Here is a 19,798-nt window from a genome sequence, read left to right as displayed (position 1 = left end):
AGCTGCACGAAGACGGAACAAGGAGACACATTATCAAGCGCTATCAGAAACTTTCAAGGCACGGACATTGACCTTGTCTCCAAGCTCATAAACAGATACCACTCGGAAGACACCCCTCGCGTTCATAGGATATACACTGGTAAAGAGAATCCTGAGCTAGATGAGTAAACCGTGCTCGAAGAAGTACAGGTTGAAATCTTAGCAATGTAAAGCAGTGCCATCCAGGAGATGGACACAATCACCGGGAAGGTGATCAGGAACCTCGATCATGCTACACTCAAGAACGTTGCTAAAGTTTTTCATTCTTGTTGGGAAACGGGACAATATCTAGGCGCCTTGAAGAAGGATAAAGTTCAGTTTATTCCCAAATCCAACATACCTATAAATATGGACAGTCCTAGGCTACTATTTACGAAACTCTGAGAGAGAGTGATTACCATCAGAGTTTCAAACTACCTAAACAAAGAGGACCTGCTCCCAGACACTATGGATTCAGGGCATACATCTCCACTCAAGACTTTATGATACAACTTCAGGAAGAAGTTCAGAGGCAGAGACAAGAAGCAAGTCAGATCAATCATCGCGCCAGATGTTTAGGTCACATTCAACAATGTGAGCCATGACAGTAATTTAAACGCTCTAGAACACACTGGCTGTGGTAGTCAAACCTTGAGCTGCATTCAGAACTTGCACACAAACAGAACCGCAGTAATAAGGGAGGGTGGCTTAGCCTCGAATAAGTACAACCTCGCAAACAGAGCAACCCCACAAGGGGCGATGCTCTCAACCTTTGTTGTTGAACCTCGCTTTCATTTCATTTCGTTTCGTTTCATTTCATTCCAAACTACCAGAGTAACTGCAAGAAATCAGTTTTCAACACGCCTTGTAAGCTGAAGATATCACTACTTGGTCGAACGAAGAAATTCCGGAGGCAATGACCCGGTGTCTCATTTAGGCAGCATGTAAAGTGCTGAGTTACGCGTGGGGCTGCAACGTATTGTGTGCTCCATACAAATCGCAATTGCTCGTCATTAGACTCAAGACTAGAGCCTTTCCGATACCAATTGTTTATAAAACTCAAATTTTGGCCTGGAAATCCAGGCAGACAAAGGTGACAGCTTCATTATAGAAAAGTTCAACAAAATGGCGGGACAAGTAACCAGGATGATCAGTCGCGTTGCGAACAGAAAGCACGGAATGGAAGAAACCGAAACATTTAGATTAGTCCAAGTCTTCGTTCTATCCAGAATAATGTATGCGACGCCGCACCTCTATCTTAGAAAAGGGGATCTGGAAAAGCTGGATACTATCAGGAAAGGCACTAAACAAGCCTTGGGACTCTCTATACACACTTCAAGCTGTCGACTCCACAACACGGTGAAGGAGTTGTGACCTTCACCGACAGCCTCATGCAAAATTCTGCAAGTGGGCTATCCCACATATCATAGCTAGCCAAAACGAGAAGGCGGAGCTGGCGCTAGGAGAGTTATGAAGGCGACAGTACTCGCGCCATGGGTGTGGGCGTTAAGTATATATGTAACACATTATGGCAGGATGAAAGAAAGAAACTGGGTGCTTTCTCGTTGTGATTGCTCGAAGCAGGTTGTCGACCATTTTGCTGTGAACCGGTGTCGTATGTTGAAAGCCCACTTGCTGAAATTCGCACGAGGTCAAGCCTAGCAGCATCCCAATGTGACCTGTACACACGATAAACGAAGAAGAAAAAATTGAAGATGGCGCCTTCGTGCTGCTTTCCTGGAACTTTAAACTCGATCTTCGGATAATTTGCTGCATTTTGTGGCTTTGCCAAGGTCGACTTTCAGTCGACGCTGTAATCAATCGCTGCCAAAAATTCAGAAATTTTTGAAAATAAGGAAATTCTCGAGATATCGATATATGAATTTCTCGAGTCGAATATGAAGGAAATATGAAACAAATTTGATTCGTAATCAAAATTTTGAAAATTCGCACACACCTAGTTCTAAGTGATGATTCCAGGAATGGTACATAAAGCACTCTCGTGGCACGCAGAGTATCACCAGCATAGGTGGGGTTTTAATAGAATTTCGAATTTTTTCGCAAATGAATTTTGTTATCAGTATAACTTGAGGCAGTATTCCTAATATTGTAAAACTGGTCCAAATTCGTACATTTTTCGGGAAATTCGAAAAAAATCGGCAGGTACGTAATCTGCAGAATTTTCCTTCAATTCCCGTAGCAACGCCTTCGAAAACCATTGGAATGCCGTTGATACTCTTCTAGCTCTATAACTCCGACAACTTTCACCTAATTGGAGGATTCAACCCTCGGTGGGAAGACAATCAGGCTTTCTGCCCTTTCCATTGAGAGACTGTCCTCTCCGCTGCTTCTCCGCACACGCAACTTGTTTTCACCCAAGGGACCCATGCCCTGTAAGCCCCCACGAATTGCTTCCAACACATCATCAATGTGTGCGCGTGTGTTGTGTGTGCTTAGCATTTTTTGTGCGCTAGCACTAAAACCCTCAATCTCAGATTTCGCCGTTGTTTCTCTGCCCGAAGCCTCTTTCCGTGACCTTGAGGTTGCTCAGGGAGAGCAACCTGCGTCTCACAAGCCCCACCGCTGGGAGTACCTGTCATCGCAGGCCATTGGAGCATCGCTTAACCGCTGCACCACTGCGCCAGGAGGGGTATATGAGTACTCCCAGGGATCTATGAATGCAAAGTACAGAATGGCCAATTCTGCATATATCGGCAGTTACCCATTAAAGCTATGGTATAATACCCTTAAGGCGGAGCTTAAGTTTTTATTGCGTGAAATACCTAAAACTCTTACTATATAATGCACATGATACTTCTAAAAGCCGCAGCCTGTAAAAGTGCAGCGACCATTTGTCTGCGCATTAATAAGCAGCGAGACAGAAAGCCCTTCTGTAAAATCGACTACAGTGCAGAAATTAAATTAGCTAAAAATATGTTTCATGTAACGTGTTTAACACGTAGCTCTTTCCAAGGTTCTGAATGCAATATCATAAAAAATCAGCTTGCATTCAAACTTTGCAGAGTGACACTGAAACATTAACGCTACTTGCGCATGTTTAATGCCAATTCAATGTCAGGCATTAAGTTAATACCGATGCTATCGAGCGGTTTTTTTTTCTCTTTTTGATCACCTGAAGCTTGAAGCAAAGGCGTTCAGGTAAACTGTCGCGCTGTCACAGTGGAGAGCCATTCACCGTTTTACCACACTGGAGAAGTAAGGGTGTGTTGGGGGGCTTACGACGGCGCACACAGAAGAGGGCTTGCGTGCTGCGAACGAGTGGCGAAAGCTGGTGTGTTGGCAGATGGTTCATTCACGACTCGGCAATTACGACACGAGAAGCTTCATGGGGTCGGAGCCTGAGATCCCATCAAGACTGGCACTGCTTGAGTGCGCGTCGGTGGTTTCAAGCACTTCAACCCAGAGAACGGCTGCAGAAGCGCGGGGCGATGGTGGCAGCTATGACAACTACGACAACTTCCATCTCAGCACTCAGCTATTCATCGCAAAAAGTGCCGATTTGCATTCCGCACACCGCTGCGCAAGACTCCAATAATCCGGTTGGGCTTCTTTTTCATAGCAGGTGCTTGTGGGGTACCAGTGAATGAATGAGGAGCCAGCGGTGACGAGGACACCGATTTATCACAAACACGCAGCTATGTTGGTGCGGGAAATAGCCACCTTGCAACATCTGGGTGCCGCCCAGATCAGGGATCGGCAGGCTTCGCTTCAGCACGTGCTGGTGACTTGATATTGGCGGCTCATTCCAGTACAGGGGAGGGGTTATCCAGTCTCTTGGGTAGCGACAAGCGCGCGTGAAGAAGTGGACGAGAGGTGAGCTGAAGGCGACGGGTGAGCCGATGCGTCACACAGAGCCATCTTAGCCCAGAAAAGCAAGAACCCTCGTGGGCACTTCAAAACACCTCGGGCAAGTTAAACGACCCACAGGCCATGGTGGAACGACCCACAGGCCATGGCGGCGACTAACACAAAGTTGCTGATAAAGTGCTTGCGCGTGGACGGCGGTGCGAACGAACAAAGTCCAGGCGCTTCGGGAGCTCGGCGGCGGCTTGAGGGATAAAGTTTTATGTAACGTACTGCTGCGCAAGACGGTGATAATCCGGTCTCTTGTGCCGTGGGAACTGAGCGTGAAGCAGCCGAAGCAAGTAGCATGGCAGCAGCGTCGAGGAAGAAGGCGACGACACCCATTGGCGAAGCGAACCGTCGCTAGGCGGTGGCGCAGACACCCGTGGTATTACTGCCGATAAACTTCACTTAGGAACAGGAGCACAATCATGTGCATACTCTGTATATTCCATAATTTGGCAATGGTACTACAGCAGCCGATTTGATCATTTTCTCCTCATACTGCTGATGCAAATACTATCTGATATGGAGTTTAATAAGCGACGTCAACCATTATTATTGCCATTCGGGCCACTGTCTGTTTACAGTTGAGAAAATAGACTGATGGAGGGGATGGACCATAAAATTCTTTGAACCGCTGTCCTTCTCGCCCTCCCTGCGCTGCCCTCCTAGCGTTTCTCGAATCCCGAAGAATGAGACAGGTATCGCACCCCAAGTGCACCAGAACAAAGGAAATGAGCAGGCGAGTGCACGACGCTGACAACAGTGATTTGATTTAGTTTATGGGGGCTTAACGTCCCGAAGCGGTTCAGGCTATGAGGGACGCCGTAGTGAAAGGCTCCGGATAATTTCGACCGCCTGGGGTTCTTTAACGTGCGTCGACAACGCTCTGAACACAGGCCTCTAACATTTCGCCTCCATCCAAATGCGAGCGCCCCAGCCGGGATCAAGCCCGCGTGTTTCGGGTCAGCAGCTGAGCACCATAACCACTGAGCCACCGCGCTGGTTTCATAAACCGATTTCTACCCCCAAATAAAACAAAAATGAAAATATCAGTGTTTTCCCAGACTCAAAGAGTTGTACTACTTTTAGAAACGCAAGCAGACCGACGCCAGAAACCTAGAGGGAAAAAGTGCTCATCCTTTCTTCGGCTGCGTAGCCGTCACTGTCCACGGACGGGACGGGGCCAGCGATGTCGGGTCGTGTGGTGCGTCGTCCTCGACTCGAATTAGCGATTTCGTCCGTCGGCTGGATACAAGTTTAGTCACAAACTACGACTAAATTGACTTTATACAGGGTGTTTCACCTAATTCTTTACTCAGTTTTTGAAAATAGGGTTTATGAGTTAGAAGAGCATTTTTTCGGTATAGCATTGTCTGCGGTGTAGTACATCACCATACTGTTAAGACGTGCTCACTCGCAGGTTGATTAACTAATATTGGATAGCTATCTTCCTAGCTATTACCATTAGCCTCCGTAACAACTGAGAGGCGTGTAGCCCATCGTAAGTAATATCCATGTCAGTTTTTAGAATTTCGAAAACATGGTTACCATCGGCGCTATGGCCCAACAAATTCTGTCGACATTGCGCCAAAATACATGCGCTTTCGGGCAGCTTGAAGGCAAAGCATTCTTTCCTTTGCACGTAACTCGTCGTAATAGCCAAAATTTGTTGGGCCGCAGTGCCCAGGACAACCGTCTTTTCGAAATCCTAAAAACTGATATGGATAATAATTACGGTGGGCTACACGCGTCTGAATAATTAAGGAGGCTAAGAGGAATAGTTAAAAAGTTAACCACTCAATATTAATTAAAAAGCCTGCTAGTTAGCAAGCCTTAGCTGTGTTCTGATGTACTACACCGCTGACAACGCTATGCCAAAAAAGCGCTCCTCTAACTTTGAAAAAGGCTGTTTTTTTAAAGAAAAAACAACAACAACAACTAAAGTCTTATGTGCAACGCCCTGCATACCTCGGCCTGCCTGAAGCATTGAACTTCATTAGTAGTCACTTATTATTTATCAAAAAACAGAGTCTATAGCATAAGTGAAACACTTTGTAAATTTCTTGAACGCTATATTTGTGAACTCAAAAATAATATGTGCCTTTTAGGTGCGCGCTCAGGAACGTAGTATACTGTGCTGTAAAGGGCGCCACAAGAGTCCATGCTGGCTCCTTTGCTGTTCAATATTTTTGTTAATGACCTGTCCAATTTTATCATGATATCCCGATGCTTCAATATGCAAATGATGTTGAATTGCTCTAGCGTGTTTCCGATGTCGGCAATCGTGGCACTCCGCCAAATAATGGTGCACTTCAGATGGCCTCATTTTAAGCCTGCTTAAATCAACATAGATATCGTCCGCATGTTCTTTAGGATTTCTATAGTCGGATACAACTTAAGAAGGCAGCGGCTTTTCCCGGTCAAAGGACCCCCCTCCAGCCAATGGCGTCGGCCGATTCTCATTGTCCTGCTAGCGTGACAAGGCAGGGAGTGGCAGATGAAATGGGATAGTCCTCCCCCTCTATAGTCGGGGATGGACCCCTCTCTGCATTGTGGCACTGCTCCCTGCATTGTCACCCTAGCAGGGTCATGAAGAATCTGCCGACGCCATTGGCTGGAGGGGGATCCTTTGACGGGGAAAAGCCGCTGCCTTCTTAAGTTGTATCCGACTATAGTACCCTCTTAGTGACGATGGATGGCAGAAAGTGAAGGGCACACGAAATATCTATGTTCCTATCAACAGTTACTTGACTTTAGCTAGCATTTCTTCTTTATGCGGTTTCTCTGTTAAGATTAGGCTTGAGTTTCAACACCCGCATTGTTTAGTAGGACTATTTTGACTATTTTGTTCGGTTGCACGTTCTAAGCTGCAGCTTGCGTGAGTTGTGTGGAACGGTATTGAAGTTTGAAGATATAATTCAAAATATTGAACGCCGTTTTTTTGACACATACTGCAAGCGTCGCTGTCATCGTTTGTACAACTATTATGCCGGAATGTTTAAAAAGTGCTACTTTGAAGATTGGTCTAAGAGGAAAACATGAGACATGACTTTTTAATGCAGGTACCTACGTAGCCTAATTGCTCTGATATTTTGAATATCATTACGTACCCACAGAACAACTACAGTATCACAGTCTTTATGTTTAGATTTGTTTGAAAACATTGTCTTGCATTGGTCTTGTGATACGTGTGCGTTTATTTTGGTAATATAACTACGACGGCGGCAATACTGTTGGAATCATTGGGTCGTCGTTCAGTGCATGCAAGCCGTCTTGCATAACCTGAAGCGTGGGCCATAATCAGGGCTGCTGCCATCCATGAACACAGAATACACACGTAAAAAATAAAACCCGCCTGGCCTGCAGGCCAGACAGTCCAGCACTTTTTTCTTGGGCATGCCGAAGAAAAAAGTGCTAGCTTAAGTATCACCTAGCTAACCATCCCGCGTGTCCGCCTTAAAGGAAAGTCGCATCATGGAACCCGGCAGCCCTATATGGCAGCCAAGCATGAAAGCAAAAGCAAACTCAACATGTTGAAAATTGCCTAAGCAAGAATCGGATCCAATAAAACAAAAAGACACATAAAAGACCATTGGAAAACACTGTTGAAGTCATCAACAAGCAACAAAAAATCACGACGTTGTACGCCCGAGAAACAATGGATAACAGCGTAAATAGGCAATAAAGTAAAAAAAAAACTACACAAAATGCGACAAGTTGAATATTTCCAAACCAAAATGCTTCCAGGGCAGAACTGAAAAATTACTAGTAAGAGGCCATAAAGCTGAGATGGAAGACAAAAGCATCTGAGAGCAAAACAAACCATGGAATACTAGAGCCAAGCAAAACCCAATAGAAAGGCAAATTGGTTTGAAAGCAATGTCGGCGCGTTACGGCTATCCATTTTATTTAGTTACTACGTGAAAATATTTGTTTCTTATGCATTTCACACAGCTAACATGTAAAATATGGATTTAACGCGTGCACAGCAGCAGGGCTGACCTTCACTGTGCTGCCTGAAAAAGTTAGTGGAGAATGTCACAGTCAGTCCATGAGTAGCGCCTTAAATACGCACAGTTTCCCTTACTCCCCGCCGTCAGAATCTTTGCAAATAGTGCCATAAAACTGCTAACCAAGTGCTCTTGCTACTGAGCTAGTTGATCCAATTTTAGAAAGCGCAATTGAGCGCGACGACAAGCAGGTACGAATGGATGGGAGGTCGCGTCCGCTCGGTTGTGCTTGTCGCCTGTGCAGCGGTAATTTTTGCTGCTTGAAACTACTTCAGCGAGCTCATATACACAGGTGCAAGCTTGTTGAGAAGCCAGACGACACGCACACGAGATCTGTCTCAAAATGCAAAAATCTTGTACGTGCACTCAGTTTTCTCAGATCGGAGCTTGAGCAAGTACAAGCAGATGTAGCACGCAGTCAAATAGGGAACAACACACCTTGTATTTTTATTCCAAGAGCAACCGTCAGATGTTAAACAACCATTTCTTGAGGAAGGAATTCGACTGTTGCCTGAAATAATATGGCACGAATTCTTAGGACTGGGTTAATTTACGTTATTTTCGAAGTAATAGAAAATTGAGCAAAGACAATGGATCAGTGTTCGGAGACTAGTCATCTGCCGTGAACGCACGCCGTGTATTAATGCGAGAGAAAAAAAGAAAATATTCTTCTGTGTAGAATTTAAGAAAATGGTCTGCATTTCTGGGTAGCAGAAAAAAAAGTCGGCAGCGTGACGATGTAAACGCTCCTTTCTCCATCGAGCTGGCGTCATACGAAACAGGGCAGCAAAACAAAGTCTGTTAGGGGAGAAGAGATTGACGCGCACAGGGTCACGCGATGGCTTCTCCCGAAACAGTGGAGTCCGCCGGAATTTTCAGCGCATTCAGCGGAAGCAAGCCGTGGCCCCGTTGCGGCCGAGCGCACGCGGCGGCCGCCATTGTGCGCGCCTGCATGCCGCCATCGACGAGCAGCCATGACAGTCGTACTCTGTCTCTTCTTTGGCGCTTCTTTCTCCGGCGTATCGCTCTTTTCACTGGTTTGTTGCTGCCGTAGCCTTTCGTTTGATCTTTGCCTCATCCCCGGCGAGCGAGGCCGCTGGCGTTTTGTCGGCGGTGTCCGCCCTTCGCCGTTTTGCCTCCATCCTCCTTGAATTGCTTGACGTTGCCTTCTTTGAACCGCTATTCTTTCTTCCCTTGACGTAACCCCCACTACCGCGGGCACGAGACAACCCCGCCTCCTCCGATGGCGCCAAAATTTTCGCGCGCCAGAGGAGGCCACCGCAAAGCGCGCGCGCCCTGAGAGGAAGAGCGCGCTGCAGAAGGGAAAAGAGCATGAGAAAGGGCGCGGCCGGGCTCCCGACTGGCGGGAACGGGAGCAGGTGAGCGCCGCCGGCGGGCCAATGGCGGCGCGCCTCTCTCTCACCTGCGCCCCGGGCGCTCGCCATTGGCTCTCCCTATTGGGGACGAGTCGTGACGTGCGAGCTTCTCCCGCCATTCTCCTTTCTCCGGCGGCTCCTTTCCCATTTTCCAGGGAGGAAATTCGCGCCGACAGGCCCAGAGGAACGGGAAACGGAGGGATGTAGGCGAGCGGCAAACTTCAGAGCGTGGGGTGGGGAAGGAATGAAAAGGGGAGTTCGTGGCGTCTTGAGAAAACTGAGCACAAAGAGCGAGAAGGCCGAATGCCTTCACCCTCTCCCTTTTCTTCCCGAAATTCTCTCCGCAGGCGCTCGCTCGCAATCGGGCCAGCCGTCCACGAACGCCGCTCGAACGCGCCTCAGAAAGCGGCCGGCGGTTCCAGACGGGAGCTTTCTCGCTGTCCAGGTGAGTAACGTTATTCTCGTGTGCGTATTTGCTTAACTGTTCACGCGATCTCCGGCTTTCTTAAGCGTCTTTGACGCTTTCAGGAAACCGTTCTGTTACTCATTTTTCATGTGCGTCTCTCAATAAAATAGCTCGTAGAACACTTTATTCGGAAGATAAGTAAAGCGACGGCGAAGAATTTAGCCCTCCTGGTACGGCCTTGGGTGACTGCACTGCATTGTACACGTTATTCAGTAAGCGCTCTTAAAGTTTACATCTTGGCGCAAACAAACACTACGACAAATACCCTACAAACAGTGCGCGGCTATAGATTTTCACCTATTACGAGAAATGCGTATGTGAACTGCAGTTTCTCTGAGAGGCTGCGTGTCAGAAAAGAGAATATGGGAACCATAAGCAACTTACCCTAACGCCTCAAAATGCCCTACATAATTTCTGCGCGGTTACCTTCAAAACAACAATTGTTGCTTGTGTCGTTTAAAATGCATCGCCGTCGGAAAATGCTAGCACAAGTAGATTTTAGCCGTTAGTCATCGTTTCATGGTAAGTCAAAAACTACGTATTTATGCGGTGTACTCTCCTCCTTCCTTCTCTTTCATTGCTCAGAAAGTTCTTACTTTCACCTGAGCATTTCCTCTAGAATAAATCTGTAAGAGTGAAAAGAAACAAAATATCGCCGATGAACCCGTATCTGTGCGCGTCCATGCAACGATGGCTTTTGCCGCACTTCCATCGTAGGTTCCGGGCGCCTCGTAAAAAGGAGCGACGGAAGAGTTTAGCGTTCCGCCAACTTCTTTCGTCGGCTCCATGCGGCATACAGAAAGAGACTGCACAGCCTCTTTCTGTATGCAGCTGGTGGAATTATGGCGAATACCTCACTGCCTGAGTAGTTCAATGAGTGGCACACGTGTAACCATGTTTTCGCGCCGTTTAACGAGTCTCCTAAAGTTAGAAGAACGACTGATACTTCACCTGTATCACATGTGTACGATAGGGCTTTCGTTACGGCACAGAAAGCGTTCAAGAAAGTTCCACGTGGCGTGCAGTGCTTATGTGACATGAGCGTTTTGATGTGCTTTCTTTTACAATCGTGCTGTCGGCAAATATACATTTAGACTTGTGACTCCGGCTACCAGCATTGTGCAGATCGATTGCCGCGTAAGCCATGGCATGGTACTGTCAAGATTTTCTCTTGACTTCAGCCGACGGATCTCCGAAACGTTTGGTAAATATCAGCGCTGAACGCTGTTACTCTAAGGGATGAGAGCTGAATTCACAATTAGCTCTTTTCCCAGCGAAACGGCAAATAGTTATAATAAATGGCCCAGGTTTGTCGCATCTCAAATAAAAATTACAGATAACCCGTGCTTAATAAACCAAGGGTAAGAGTTTAAAAGTTTACAGCCCAGTGGGCTTGCATCTAAGCCACGTAGCATCCGTGCAAGCTCTAACATTTGGAGCGGGGAGGGCCAGAGTTCCTCTTACGCCTACAAGAGATATGACTGCTGGGGTGCAGAAAGAGCAACACAGCGTGGCCCAGAAGCAAACCCCGCTTGGCTCCAAGCTTTCGATAAAGGGTCTACCTGGAGTGGCAACGTTAATCAGCCGCTGCTAGCTTCGTCATGTACATCGAGAAACCAGATAATTTTATTTGTGGTTCTAAGGTCTTCTATTAACAAAGACTGCATATGCAGTTGAAGACAAGTCTCTATGTAAGACCACTTGAACAAAAACACATTCAACAGAAGTCCACCTGGTTGGGATTGAAATACAGAAGGTGAGGAATGTTCACTCCAACCAATTTTTATTGTCGTAAATCGCAAAGTTGAGGTGGTTGGTAGGTCATGGTCAGCCCTCGTCTCTTGGTCTTTTAGCGCTGTTTCTACGAAATATTTATTAGCAGTCCAACGTTTCTGGATCAACTCGGTTCTTTCTTTCGGGGCGACCGAGAGATGAACGGGCAGCACCAACTGGCTGGAATGGCAGGCCAGTTGCAGGATGACTTGCAACCGGCTCCTCGAGAAACACCTGTACTAGATATCAAGATTTAAATACGCGGAAAAACAACTACATTCGAGATGTAAAGGCAGCGGCAGACGCTACGTTAAAATAAAGAAGTCCGGCTCCAACAATGGTTGCCAGTATCTCTTCATATCCAATTTAACCCCTTCAGTACCGGTGTCCCTATATGAGTACATACAAACAATATTAATTCGAGAGCATTACTTGGCTCGTTGTGCAAAAAACCCCGCCGTCATCAAAAACCCGTGGCCAAAACGTAACACGCAAATGACGTCATCACCCCTCCTGGAGCGATAGGCCACTGGCGTCCCTGACGCCATGTATCTCAAACCACGACTGAGGTTCCCACTGACCCAGGGAGCGGGTTATAACGGCTTTCTTTTCCTCAAAATCAACAGAGTCTAAACCTACCGCTAGGTTTGAGAAAAGGGTAGGCGCATAACTGCCTCAATTTGCAGGTGGAAACCACCGCCTACTCACAGCGCGACTGAGGTGTCCACTGACCCAGTGAGCCAGTTACACTTGCTCTCACATTTACCCATCATAAGAATTGCTTAGACACCCCTATAATTTATTTTTTAATAATTATACTGATGAAAGTTGCAAAGATCAAAAGTGAAATCGGTACACAAAGGCCCTCTTATTGATATGGGCTGAAGTTTTCACTCCTTCACGCTTTTCGCTCTACTTGAAAACGACGAAGATGGCGCACGACAGAAGTCGAAGAAGCCATAGGACGTGCAGCCTTTGTCAGAAATATACAGCCCCTGGGATTTGCTTCTAAGCCGTGCAGAGGGGCTCTCTAACACATTTGGCAGTCCTAAGCTTGGTAGGATCGAGGACGCGAGTTCCTCCCGTCTTCGAGAGATTATCATCGCTGAGGATGCAAAACGACACGCTGGAGAGCTCAGGAGGAAACCTCTTGCGCTGTATATTTTTCTCAACTGGTTTCTTTACTTTCTTAGGCATGCCGACCATTTAACAATGTTTTTCAACTTTGCTGGAGACGATAACCGAAGAACAATCTTTTGTCTAAATTATAATAAATGTACCACATGATTCTTTACATGTCATAATATGATGACGTCAAGGCTTGATGGTTACCTTGTCGCACAAGTGAAGCTAGCAGAGCCCTTGTCATAAAACTTGTTAACTTTCTTAATTAAAACAGTAAAAAAATGCACCTCCCAACATTTTCTTAATGAGAAAATGCCCTGGCGTGGGTCTGCGGAAGCAGAAATTAAAGAACATTCGGAATCAGTTGACGATGCAGAGATAGAAAAAGAAGCAGGAGTAAAGGTAGACGAAGGTTCACTGGTAGAAGAAGAAGTTGCAAAAAAAGGAAAAGTCAAAACCTAGGCCCGTGTACTGTGCGATGTCAGTGCACGTTAAAGACCCCCAGGTGGTCGAAATTTCCGGAGCCCTCCACTACGGCGTCTCTCATAGCCTTAGTCGCTTTGGGACGTTAAACTCCATAAACCAACCAACCAAAACCTAGGCTTGGTCGCATTCAACGCGAGTTTAGTGGACACACTGACAACAAATTAGCAGTACCTTTCAGCAAAGAAGGATCAGAAAGTAATCATGTTGCCCACTGCACCCACCGAACAGACAAAGCTTTTCTCGGTGGTCAACGGAGGAAGAAGTCTGGTACGAGCAAATCAGCTACTGGCTATCAACGGCCACGCAGCAGAAACATTACAAGCTGGAAGGTTCTACCGGGACTTCAGGATAAGCTGGAATAAAGGATATACAAGTTTTTGCTTGCGCAACTGACGGAAGACTGCCTCAAAATATGGCTGACAACGCAACACAGATTTTACAGCGCCCTCGCGTTGTTAGCACGCCGCTGAGACGCGTGCAGTCAAGACGTTCTTTAGGCTGGTTTGGCTGAAAATATTAGTTCTACGATTCTATTCGGCCCTTATTTCGTTGTTATTCTTTTTACCGTTCGCCATCGGCTCAAGTGGCGCCACTCCACCGCTTTTACCGGATTCTGAAAGCCGATTTAGTGGACGATGCGGCAGGAATAGGCTCGGAGGCAAATAATACTTACATTATCCCGGTCTTCAACTCACCGAGGAGTTTTACTGCGCACAGGCAGCTAACGCGCTCAGGGCTAAGGATAGAGCGCAGCTGGTGGCTAAAGGGGCCTTATTTCACTGTGTTTTTTTTTTGTCACAGTACGCAGGAGTGTGCGTATATTACATTCCCGAAAACGAACCTAATGATAATAGCCTGGCTTTTGAACCAAGTCCAATTAATACAAACAAGCTAGTAAAAAAAAACACAAATCTAAAAGCAATTGACTAGTGAAAAACCGAATCGAATGCAAATCGAATATTTCTGTGATTATTCGTTACTTGTGCGATTATTGGTACAAAAGTAGTGTTCATGTGAAACAGCGAAGGGCTAGCACCAGCACCATAAGTAATCGATTTAAAGCTCTAGCTGTCGAAAGACACAGCCGTGAACCCCCCTAGCAGGCATTCAGCATAAGTCAGTATGTCAGCTCTATCAGTGTCATGTCACACGCAAAGGAAAATTACCTTTCGCTACTGATGACGACAGCGCACAAGCTCCAAATCTCAGTAGAGAGGGACGACAGTTTGGAGTTATGGCCTCCGGTATCGGGCATGAAGGCAGGATTTTCTAAACCTGGCTGAGCCCTGTCGTGTGCCCAATGCTGAAGGCCATATGTGTAGCATTGAACTACGCCACAGAAATGTACCGCTTCGAAATGAGCCCTGTTTTTGGAACAGTCATTGAAGAAAGCAACGGCGTGCCCTATTCGAGCTACTTGCCATTAATTAGAAAACTATTCAAAATCTTGGGGAAAGATTCGATTTGTTGCAAATAATTTGAGTATTCACTATCTAATTCGCACGGCAAATCATTCAGCGAATTCAATTCGCTATTCGAAATTTTCGAATACTCACGCACCGTTTTTCTCCTCCAATGGCAACTCACCTCTGATACCAAAGCCAGTGCGAGCGATTAACATTGCTTGAGCTATTAGCCGTGATGTAAAAAAAAGTTGAAGACACACTTAAGCTCCGCCTTAATGGTATCGCGGGGAGCCCTCATACCACTCCTGGCGCAGTGGTGCAGCGGTTAAGCGATGCTCCACTGCCCTGGCAGGTGGCTGTGTCTCGTGAGACCAAGCAACCTCTCGCGACCAATCATTAATTGAACTGCCACCTGCCATGGTGACCAGTTTGCTCACAATCCGGCGGGCAGGTTGCCACCATCCATATGAGGGCAGGTTGGGATGACGTCATAAGGTCACGTGACCTGGGTGGCCCCTAACGCTATCGCGTTAGAACGGCAGCTACTAAAGCAAAAGAGGGGAGACGTAGCGAATTGGAAAGCGAGTCGTTCTGTAACATTCGAAGCGATTAAACTCCACTCGCTTAACTCTAGCCAGAGCTGAGCTTACGCGCCTCCGGAAATCTTGACAAATAAGATCGATGCCAACAAACTCTTTTAATCACTAATGGAATAAGACGTGGTGTTCCTTTCTTTTAAACTTAGAAAACTAAATCTATCACTTTATTTTTTTCTTTTGAGCCATATATGTATACAATGACAAGTATACATTGCTGGTCTCTTATCTCTGGCAGAAATGGTTCCAGCGGTTTACAAGGGATCCTGCTTTCTAGCCGCCGTTATGCCTAGAAATTTGCGGACCCGGCACCTGCATCGTAGGAAAATAGCGCCCAATAATATTTTGCGCCTTATTAGAATTCTAAGCGTGCCTAATGTATACGATTCATTCGAATTAACTAGGAACACCTCTATAGTCTAGGAAGCTTGACGCATCGGGCAGCCATGTCGTTAAATTCTTAGCAGGCTTTTTCGTGGAGCCCGCTGATGCAAGAAAGCAACGTTGTAGTAGCTATAAGGTAAATATTATCAATTGAACATTGTAAACACAAGGCTCGTTTCTTCATGCATCTTATATTGTTTTTGCATTGTGCTAGTAAAATGTAATATTGTCCAAAAACGTTTTAAAGCCACTGTCTTAGCCAGTGACCATGCCTGTTACGCAACATATCATTAATGTCCACAACGAATTATAATCGTGCTAAAGGTCCCCTAACCCTTTTTTTAACGCAGTAGGGTTTTAAGAGTCCCGTTCAGCGAAGAGTCCAACGTCATAGTTCGCGTGTCGAGAAAATCCGGATTGGTCGAGAGGGTCGTGACGTCACATGGAATTGAAAGTGAATAAAAGATTACATAAATTGTGATTACGTCACGACATGACACAACCCTCATTGTGACATGTAAGTCTGTAGATGAATTATTTTCGCTGATAAAAAAAATCGGGTAATTACATGGAAATCGAACCTGCGACCGTTGGCTCACGAGTCAGACATGCTACCTGAAGGCAATTGAGGCTCCTTTTTTTTTGTTTATTGGGCAATTGAGGCTCGTTCGTTCGACTTGGTTAAAGGGAGGCTTTGTATGTCGTATGGTAAATAAAAAATTAAAAAGAAAGACATGAAATAATATAAAATAAAAGAGTGTCCATGTCTGCGAAGTGATATTCAAAGAGGAATCCAGGCCACTGGAGGGACCCATTAGCGCTATCGCGGCGTCATACCCTTAAGGCGCAGCTTTTAAGTGTCCCCCGACTTTTTGGCGACAGTTGTGGTGCACAACGTTTTTGTGTGTTCCTGTGTGCGTAGGCAGGCATCAGGAAGTAGCCAAGCTACAACCAGTGGCTTCTCGTCGTAGGCTTTGTGATTAAAGGTGCACTGAAGAGGAGTCTGAACTCGTCTTTTTGTCGCGGGAACTCGATCTACACGTTCCAAGCATTCTTAGAAACTACGACTTATTGCCCGGTGTGGCCGATTTCCCTAATTAAATCGAATTAACGTCCGGCTCCCGCCTTTATTTTTTGAATTCTGCCTCGTACGGTGGGCGGAGTCGACCGACGCGGGGAGTGCCTTTCACCCGGTCCAGTGGCGGCTTGCCGCTCTGCCATCGGCGGAGTAATACGTAGTAGTCCGTAGAAGGAAATAGTCCGCGCGTATTTTTATTTCTGCGGGCTTATTTTGCGGTTATATTATCTGCAAATCAAACTATTTATTCACGGAAACCTAAAAAACAAATTGAAGCGAAAGCAAAGCCTCCACGGAGCTGGCTGAAAGCCACTCCCCGTGTCGGTCGACTCCGCCCACCGTACGAGGCAGAATTCAAAAAAAGAAGGCGGGAGCCGGACGTTAATTCGATTTAATTAGGGAAATCGGCCACACAGGGCAATAAATCGATGTTTCTAAGAATGCTCGGAACGAGTAGATTGAGTTCCCGCGGCAAAAAGACGAGTTCAGGTTCCTCTTCAGTGCACCTTTAAGGCCCCGATGCAGACTCTACATATTTCCAGGAATCCAAGTTTTCTTTCTCGCCTAAGTAATGAGAGCTATATTGAATGGCCCAGCTCTACACTCCCGATATCGATACCTTGACATTTTAAAGCCTCTCATTTTTTTGGTTGCTACGGAACGGGGTCACTTTTTTGTTCAATTCCGAGAGGTTTTGTTGGCTCAATCTGGGCGTATAAGGATTAGAAACTAATCCTCCGCGATGTTCTTAACGGTCCCAAACGTCCTGAAGATGAGAGGCAGGTGCCTGTGCTGATGCTCGTGATAGTTGTGTCTTTTGCAGTGATGTGCCTGTCTTATACACTACATGGCGTTGTTCCCTGAAATAAAAAACATGAAAGGAAGGAAAGATGCGAGGTAGCATTTTGCAAAAGTTTTCGTGTGTCCTTCATTTTGCAAGCAGTTACACGCCCATGCATATCTTTCACAAGCGACAGCTGAGGAGACAGACCACAGCTGAGGCCACAGACCAAGTTCATTAGCTGAAAATACTTAATCACATACCCGCAATAACGCCACCGCCTGACTTAGATGTTTATGCTACAGAGATGCAATAAGAGTGCGACGTAAGGCAGGCATAAAAGTTGATTTTCCCCCGTAAAATGAAGGGTACGCGACGTGATGTCATGTTCCACATCATTTCCAGCTTGAAAACACCCTTTATGTATTTTCACGCACCACACAAGGAGTACGTGACATCACGCTGTAGCTGCAAAGCGCTGCTGATCGAGTGAAACTCTCTCCTGCGAAAAAGATAGAAAAGCTGAAAAAATGGCATCCTCACCAGCATCCGATCTCGTGCTATGCTTACCCGCTTCAATAACACTGGGTTAAACATGCCCAGCTACGAGATCTTCAGCCGTTGTTATGCCGCTAGAGTGTTCGGTGGGGCCCTTTTGCTACCATTTTCGATGAAAGGTAGTCGTCTCTATAACGTTGTTTGCAACTGTATATTTCGGCATTATAGCATATTCCCTGGTTCTGGAGTATTGACCGTAAACGTGTATTCACTGCGATCATTTCCTTTCTTCTCACTTGTCCCGTTTTTCCGGTACTTCTGGTCCCTTGATGCGGTAACATGCGAACTGAGGTGGAAGTTACCGATATTATCAGTAACGTAATTGGGCAACTGCTACTCTCTTAGGCGCTTAAGAAGGGTTAGAACTATGTTACTATGTGTGCTGTGCTGTCACGGCGCCACTAGATAAATAGTCATTACATTTTCTTCTCTACTGATATCATGATGTCATCTGAAGGTGTGGACATTTTGCTACTTCTTGTCAGCTGTATGGCTTCTTTTTCCGCGTCCGTTTAGCCACAGTCAATATTGGTAGTTGTTTGGGCAAGCTGATGACACAAAAGGAAGAGGTGCACAGCACAGGAAGAACATGACGCAAGTCTTTCCCCACCCCGTGTCCCCGTTCTTGTGTTTTGTTAGTCTCCAGCTTTGCACCCCTGACTATTTAGGTAGGGGCTGAGGCCGTTGCTCTAGCAGCGGTGTGCTAGGCGATTTTTTTTAGACGTTTATAGGTTTGCATTGTAAACAACTACAAGATATATGTCGCTGCAGTCTGCGCAGGGTGGGTTATACAGGAAGCGGACATCACGTACGTGATAGAGCTTAATTGTTGGACAATGAACTAAAATTAACAAATGAATTTTTCATTTTTTATTTCAAAGGCCAAAGTCATGTTGTGAAATTGAAGGCCGTCAACATCAACGGTGAGTCCTCTTTGTAAATTTTCCTAATCGGCAATGCGCTTCGAAATATCGAACGTCAAAAACACGCATTTCAAAGATCGTTGAGTTGGCTTTATCGCATTGCATATATATAAAATGGCGTCCTTCGCATTTATTATGCATCAAAGACAGACGCAGTTTGTGTATTGGATGATTTGGGAGAAGTTAAGATGATTTTGGCCACAGTATCACGCGCAGCGACGCCATTTTACAAATATGCATTGCAGAAAAGCCCACTCAGTGAGCTTTCAAATACATATTTTTTACCGATATTTCGAACTACATTGCCGATTAGGGAAATTTAAAAACTAGGCTCAGCTTCGATGCTGCCAGTCTTCAATTTCGCCACATAATATTGCCCTTCAAAACCGAAAATAAAGAATGCAATGACGGTTCGCCTCTGCAATGACGATTCGCCAGCTTGATTCACTTCCGTCAGTGTTATAGCGACCGCAAAATGTTTGTCGAAGCTGCTCAGACAGCTCAAGGTCCGCGAGGCCATAGCCAGACATAAGTTTCGGTAAGAGCCGAAAATAAGAACGTAGTTTCGCAGCACTGTATGAAGCGTTAGTCGTCGCCAGCGCTTCTCTTCTGAGCTTGGCGTGCCTAACCGCAGCCTTGCCTCTGAAAATACGTTTTGGCACTCTGTGCGCACACATCTCAGGGCAGGTATGCGCTAAAAATGCAGGCGAGAATGAAAGTAAAAAAAGAAATGAATCAGAGCTCAAAAAGAAAAAAAAAAACAATAACAAAGCGTGGTGAGATGGGAGATAGGGGGGAGGGGTGTGCGTGAGTGGTTATTGCTTCAGTGGCGACCACAAGCGTATTTGCGTAATTAAAGCGTTATATCTCGCTGCAGTACTACTGCTTGCTTAATTATTTGGAGTATTTCAAGACACGATTTCTACCACATTTCCGACTGAAAGGAGA

General features: G+C 46.0%; 2 protein-coding genes across 3 annotated transcripts in view; both read left to right on the top strand.

Annotated features, from left to right (window-relative positions):
- The first annotated feature begins 9,627 nt into the window (after positions 1–9,627).
- The window catches only part of LOC149352665 (choline O-acetyltransferase-like), a 198,617-nt gene continuing 188,446 nt past the window's right edge, over positions 9,628–19,798 (top strand). The window contains exon 1 of one of the 2 annotated variants that reach the window (XM_089581880.1): positions 9,628–9,719. The gene's annotated coding sequence lies outside the window, so the exon portion shown is untranslated. The remainder of the gene's footprint in view (positions 9,720–19,798) is intronic. The other variant, XM_089581879.1, reaches the window with a different exon arrangement.
- The window catches only part of VAChT (Vesicular acetylcholine transporter), a 46,035-nt gene continuing 35,895 nt past the window's right edge, over positions 9,659–19,798 (top strand). The window contains exon 1 of the mRNA XM_089581881.1: positions 9,659–9,719. The gene's annotated coding sequence lies outside the window, so the exon portion shown is untranslated. The remainder of the gene's footprint in view (positions 9,720–19,798) is intronic.

This window comes from Amblyomma mixtum, chromosome 3 (assembly GCF_055824585.1).
Source record: "Amblyomma mixtum isolate Tamu chromosome 3, ASM5582458v1, whole genome shotgun sequence".
In the NCBI taxonomy this organism is placed as follows: domain Eukaryota; kingdom Metazoa; phylum Arthropoda; class Arachnida; order Ixodida; family Ixodidae; genus Amblyomma; species Amblyomma mixtum.
The sequence above is the reverse complement of the archived record's forward strand: the minus strand, read 5'-3'. Positions and strand labels throughout refer to the sequence as shown.